This window comes from Arachis ipaensis, chromosome B10 (genome assembly GCF_059453495.1).
Source record: "Arachis ipaensis isolate K30076 ecotype BB chromosome B10, ASM5945349v1, whole genome shotgun sequence".
Lineage (NCBI taxonomy): Eukaryota > Viridiplantae > Streptophyta > Magnoliopsida > Fabales > Fabaceae > Arachis > Arachis ipaensis.
In genome coordinates, this window is record NC_142435.1 from 99,855,561 (window position 1) to 99,862,256 (window position 6,696).

Sequence of the window (6,696 nt, forward strand, 5' to 3'; positions counted from 1 at the left end):
GGAACGGTCGGGTCAAGGGCTATCCTGTTCTTGACTGCATCCCAATCAAACTTCATGAAGCGCATGTCCTCCTCAGCTCTTTGATAACCATCCAGCTGACCAGATTTGGGCAGAAGTTTCAGAACATCCTCTATGGCCTCTTCAGTGACCAGAATCTGCTTCCCCCTAAGGTTCACTGCATCTAGGGAAGTCTTGAAGTAATTGTAGTAGATTTCCCGAACCCAAGATGTATTGACCTCAGTCAGGTTTCTCTCCAGGAAGAACCAGCCTCTTTGTTTGATTTGATCAGAGCTGTATTGCTAGAGTTCTTCTGGGATCTTCAAAGTCCTTTCCAGGTACAGATTCCTAGAGGTTGCAAACACCGGATACTTCAGCTCATAGTATCGGTTTGCAAATTTTACTAGATTATTAGCAGGGATTAGCTGGTCGGCCTTCTCCTGCGGGGTAAAATTTTTCTTCCGCAAGGAGTCATCGTGCATAATATCCATAATGGACATGGAGGATTCTCCTCTTTTCCATTTGCCAATAGTAGCCTTTCCTTTTCCTTTTCTCTGGCTGGCAGACATCCTGAAAAAAAAAAAAAAACAGAAAACTAGGATATAATAAAAACAGGAAAACAAATAGGCAAATAGTCAAAAGAAATACAAAGTGGCAAAGGAGCAATAGGATAAGGAAAATGAGTTAAGTAAATGTGCATTAAGGATTGTATAGGAGTCCGAAAAGGAGAATTCATAATCCAAAATGTAATTGAATTCATGTTAAATAGAAAAATTAACATCATGCCATGGTTAGAGTGTTAAAAGAAAGTGAAAGAAAATCAGAAGAGAAGTTTTGAAAGGTTAGGTTGATTAGAATTGAAAAAGAGTTTAGGAAGTTAACATTAGTGAGTTAGTAAAAAGTGGGTTAAAGTAAGTGGCATAATGAAAATATTCCAAGTAACAAGTATTCACAGTTAGAAGCTATAAGTAACTCATATCCAAATAAGGAAAACAGGTTGATGATGATTCAAATAGATATAGAAATAGCAAAAATTGGAATCAAACATCAAAAATGCAAATTATGAACCAGGAAATAAAAAAGAATAAGAAAGCTTGCCCTGGCATTCATGAATTGTTTTGGTTAAATCTAAGGAAAGCACAGTTGAAAATGCCAAAATCAAAACATGAATGAAAACATTTTACAGAGATTTGGGCAGCATTTCGGCTAAAATTGGATTGTCCCGGAAAATAAACAACAACAGAATAGTTCAAATGAATCAAAAACACAGCTGCAATTATATATAAGGAATAAGAACATGAAAAATCAAAGTAAAGAGCAGCATGAAACAAGAAATTACAGCATATGAACAAAACTAACATCATAGCAACAGCAGAATTGCAAAAATAATGAAACAAGAAACACGAACAGCGCAATTAAACAGACCTAAATCCACTAACCACATCCTAGGCTACCTAACAACCTAAAATCCACTACAACATGCATATCTAACTAGCCTAATGACGAACATAAACAGAAAAATATGAATTAACTACGAAGGATAGAAGGGTGGCGTTCAGCGGAACCTGGTAGGCGTAAGAAAGAGAGTGGGGCAGAGAGGTGGCTGGGGATGACGGCGGTGGCGTCCGGCACGGCGGAAGAGGGTGGCGCGGCGGCGGTGGCTGCTGTTCGGAGGAAGAGAGGGAAAGGTAGGGGTAATGGGGGTAGGGGGTAATAGGGGAAGGGAGGGGGCGTGTCGGTGGCGCTGGGCAGTGGTGACGGGGTAGCGGCGGTGGGTGGTGGTCGCGGAGGGGGGGGCAGTGGCGTTGGAGGGGAAAGAAGAAGGAAGAAGAAGAAAGAAGGGGGAAGGAGGAAGTGGCGGCGGCGTCTGGGTGGTCGGCGGCATGATGGTGGTTCGGTGTTGGTGGCTGGGTGGTGGTGGTGTGATTGGAGAAGAAGAGAGGGAAGAGAGGGGTTTGGGAGGGGGGGCGACTGATAGGGTTCACGTAACTAGGGGTATAAATTTGAATCCACGCGATCGCGTGGGGGACGCGGTCGCGTGGCTGGGGTGAAATGGGGGTCGACGCGATCGCGTGAGTGGCGCAATCGCGTGGACGGCAAAAAGAGTGAATGACGCGATCGCCTGGGACATGCGATCGCGTCGCTGGAATTTGTGCGAAACGCACAGTTCCAGCGCCGTTTCAGCGCAACTCTCTATCTCCTTTGGGGTGTTTGTGCAATCCATGCGATGCGATCGCGTCGCTCACGCTGTCGCGTGGGATGTGTGTTGTGCAAGTGACGCGATCGCGTCAGTGACACGATCGCGTGGGTCATTTGTGCGAAACGCACGATGGCCGCACGATTCCAGCCTAACTTTCTGGACGTTGGATGTTTACGCCGATCTCCAGGTCACGCAGCCGCGTGAATGACGCGGTCGCGTGGGAAGTATTTTTCACAACTTGACGCGATCGCATGAGTGATGCGGTCGCGTCGCACACCCTTGTTTTTTTTATATGTAGTATGCAGAATGCAATGATTAATATGAATGTTATGCATGATTCCAGGTTCAATGAAGTAAAATAAAATAAAACTCAAAAATAAACAAAACAAAATAAAATTAAAATTGAAAAAGGAACGATCATACCATGGTGGGTTGTCTCCCACCTAGCACTTTTAGTTAAAGTCCTTAAGTTGGACATTGGATGAGCTTCTTGTTATGGTGGCTTATGCTTGAATTCATCCATAAATCTCCACCAATGCTTGGAATGACAATAGCCTCCGGGGTCCCAAACTAGGCATGTGAAGCTTCTGAGCAACTTCAAACAGATTGTCAGGCTCCCGGGGTGACGAATGTCGGAATAGATTCTGGGATCCCAAACTTTGCTTTTAAATCTGCCTTCGTCTTGATCTATACTTTTCCATCTGGGCGGTTTAGAAATTAGATTCTCACCAGGATAACCAAACGTTTTCCGAGATCCATCCGATTGATCATGGTGCCAATCCGTGCACTTCGAGTTGAAGCGTGGAACCTTATTGAACCTCGTGCACCAGCTCTGAGTACGAGCCATTTCCCTTTTACTCTTAAAGCCGCAGAGAGCTCTAAGCTGGCCATCTGTTTCAAGCAAACCATATTCAAGTCGAAAAATACAGTTAAAGGTTAAGGATTGTACCCACTTGAAGCTTGTATTGGGTGGTAATGGCCTTGGGATAGGTGGTTCCAGTGGTTCTGTGAGTTCTACTCCCTTGTGCTCTTCTGTGAATTTCTCCACTTCCTTGCAGGATTCTTCAAATGTATCCATGTCCTGATCAAAGCCATGTATGTCTTCCTCATCACTTAAGTCATAGACTGGAGGTTGAGAGAAATCTACCTCCGTATCATCTTCGTATTCACTCGGGGAAGATTCTTCGATCTCAGAGAATTTACTTGCGGATGTAAGTTCATTGCTGGAAGAACTTGACTTGATATTATTGTCATCAAGGAAACTTGCTTCTTGGGTTATTTTGTCTAGTTCTTCATGAAAGACTTGCTCTGGGGATTGCGCACAATCCTCCTTAGCATCAATTGTAACATCCTTGACAGAATGCTCCACAACTTTGGATTCCCATGGAGGTTCAGCGTCTCCTAAGTCTTCAACCAACTCTTCTTCTTCAATAATGACAGCTTCCTCTACTTATTCCAATACAAAACCATGCTCTGTCTTGTCTACTGGAGTTTCTAGTATCTCCTTCATGCTACACTCTTTATTAGATTGTCATTTCCACGCGGTCGCGTCAGTCATGCGGCCGCGTCGCTGCTTCTTCGCGCTTGGCATGCGTCCGTGTCGCCCATGCGATCGCATGGATGCCAGTTTCTCCAGAAACTTCGTTTTGTGTTTTCATTCCATTTTTGTATGTTTCCTTTCCATCCTTTAAGTCATTCCTGCCTTAGAAGATCTGAAACTACTCAACACACTAATCACGACATCGAATGGAAATAAAGGTAATTAAAATAATTAATTTTAAAGCATATGAAACATGTTTTTCACATACATCACATAATAAGGAAGGGAAAGTAAAACCATGCAATTAATATGAATAAGTGGGTGAAGGATTGAATAAATCACTCAAACTAAGTACAAAATATATCATAAAATATGGGTTTATCACCTGTTTTCTTGAGTTGTCTGCCATCTCTAATGAGATTTTGGCAGCTTGCACCTCAAAGATTCCTAGTTTCTCCATTACAGAGAGTGGCATGAGGTTTATCCCTGACCCAAGGTCACATAGAGCCTTCTCAAAGGTCATGGTGCCTATGGTACAGGGTATTAAGAATTTGCTTGGATCCTATTTCTTTTGAGGTAATTTCTGCCTATCCAATGCATTTAGTTCATTGGTGAGCAAGGGAGGTTCATCTTCCCAAGTCTCATTACCAAATAATTTGGCATTCAGCTTCATGATTGCACCAAGGTACTTGGCAACTTGCTCTTTAGTGACATCTTCATTCTCTTCAGAAGAAGAATACTCATCAGAGCTCATGAATGGCATAAGGAGGTTCAATGGAATCTCTATAGTCTCTAGATGAGCCTCAGATTCCTTTGGTTCCTCAGAGGGAAACTCCTTGTTAATCACTGGACGTCCCAGGAGGTCTTCCTCACTGGAATTCACGTCCTCTCCCTCCCTTGTAGGTTCGGCCATGATGGTTAAATCAATGGCCTTGCACTCTCTTTTTGGATTCTCTTCTGTATTGCTTGGGAGAGTACTAGGAGGAGTTTCAGTGACTCTTTTACTCAGCTGGCCCACTTGTGTCTCCAAATTTCTAATGGAGGACCTTGTTTCATTCATGAAACTTAAAGTGGCCTTAGATAGACCAGAGACTATATTTGCTAAGCTAGATGGATTCTGCTCAGAATTCTCTGTCTGTTGCCGAGTGGGTGATGGAAAAGGCTTGCTATTGCTAAAACTGTTTCTTCCACCATTATTAAAGCCTTGTTGAGGCTTTTGTTGATCCTTCCATGAGAAATTTGGATGATTTCTCCATGAGGGATTATAGGTGTTTCCATAGGGTTCACCCATGTAATTCACCTCTGCTATTGCAGGGTTCTCAGGATCATAAGCTTCTTCTTTAGAAGATGCCTCTTTAGTACTGTTGGATGATTCCTTCAATCCATTCAGACTCTGAGAGATCATATTGACTTGCTGAGTCAATATTTTATTCTGGGCCAATATGGCATTCAGAGTATTAATTTCAAGAACTCTCTTCCTCTGAGGCGTCCCATTATTCACAGGATTCCTTTCAGAAGTGTACATGAACTGGTTATTTGCAACCATGTCAATGAGTTCTTGAGCTTCTGCAGGCGTTTTCTTTAGGTGAATGGATCCACCTGCAAAATGGTCCAATGACATCTTAGATAGTTCACACAGACCATCATAGAATATATCCAGGATAGTCCATTCTGAAAGCATGTCAGAAGGACACCTTTTGGTCAATTCCTTGTATCTCTCCCAAGCTTCATAGAGGGATTCACCTTCCTTTTGTCTGAAGGTTTGAACATCCACTCTAAGCTTGCTAAGCTTTTGAGGAGGAAAGAACTAGGCTAAGAAAATCGTGACCAGCTTATCCCAAGAGTTTAGACTGTCTTTAGGTTGAGAGTCCAACCATATTCTAGCTCTGTCTCTTATAGCAAATGGGAAAAGCATAAGCCTGTAGACCTCGGGATCAACCCCATTGATCTTAACAGTATCACAGATCTGCAAGAATTCAGTTAAGAACTGAAAAGGATCTTCAGATGGAAGTCCATGAAACTTGCAGTTCTGTTGCATCAGAGAAACTAATTGAGGTTTAAGCTCAAAGTTGTTTGCTCCAATGGCAGGAATTGAGATACTTCTTCCATGTAAATTGAAATTTGGTGCAGTAAAGTCACCAAGCATCTTCCTTGCATTGTTATTATTTTCGGCCATGTCTCCTTCTTTTTCGAAAATTTCTGTCAGATTTTCTCCAGAGAGTTGTGCTCTAGCTTCCCTTAGCTTCCTCTTCAGAGTCCTTTCAGGTTCAGGATCAGCTTCAACAAGAATGTTCTTATCCTTGTTCCTGCTTATATGAAAAAGAAGAGAACACAAAAGAAAATATGAAATCCTCTATATCACAGTATAGAGATTCCTTATGTAAGTATAAGAAGAGAAGAGTAGCAAAAGAAAAAGATAAGAATCCAAACACAGGAGAGAGGAATAGGTTCGAATTCTTGAGTGAAAGAGGGATGTTAGTAGATAAATAAATAAATAAATAGAAGGAGATGAGAGAGGGAATTTTCGAAAATAATTGAAAAGAAAAGAAAAATATTTTTGTTTTTAATTTAAAGTTAAAATTAAAATTCAAAAAAAAAGAAAAAAAATGAAACTAATTTAAATTGAAATTTAAAACAATTAGTTAATTAAAATTGAATTTTGAAAAAGAGGGAAGGGATTTTCGAAAATTAGAGAGAGAGAGTTAGTTAGGTAGTTTTGAAAAAGATAAGAATCAAACAAAAAGTTAAGTGGTTAATTGAAAAAGAATTGAAAATCAAATTTTGAAAAGATAAGAAGTTAGAAAAGATTTTGAAATTAATTTTGAAAAAGATGTGATTGAAATTTATTTTGAAAAAGATTTGAAAAAGATATTTAAAAAGATTTGATTTTGAAAATTAAAGTTGATTACTTGACTAACAAGAAATAAAAAGATAGTATTTTAAAATTTAAAGATTGAAC

General features: G+C 40.8%; 1 non-coding gene across 1 annotated transcript; it reads left to right on the plus strand.

The window, feature by feature from the left end:
• Window positions 1–5,412: 5,412 nt before the first annotated feature.
• On the plus strand, window positions 5,413–5,520 carry LOC148581055 (small nucleolar RNA R71). Its single transcript, XR_015899346.1, has one exon. It is a non-coding gene; the product is annotated as a small nucleolar RNA R71 (small nucleolar RNA).
• The last annotated feature ends 1,176 nt before the right edge of the window (window positions 5,521–6,696 follow it).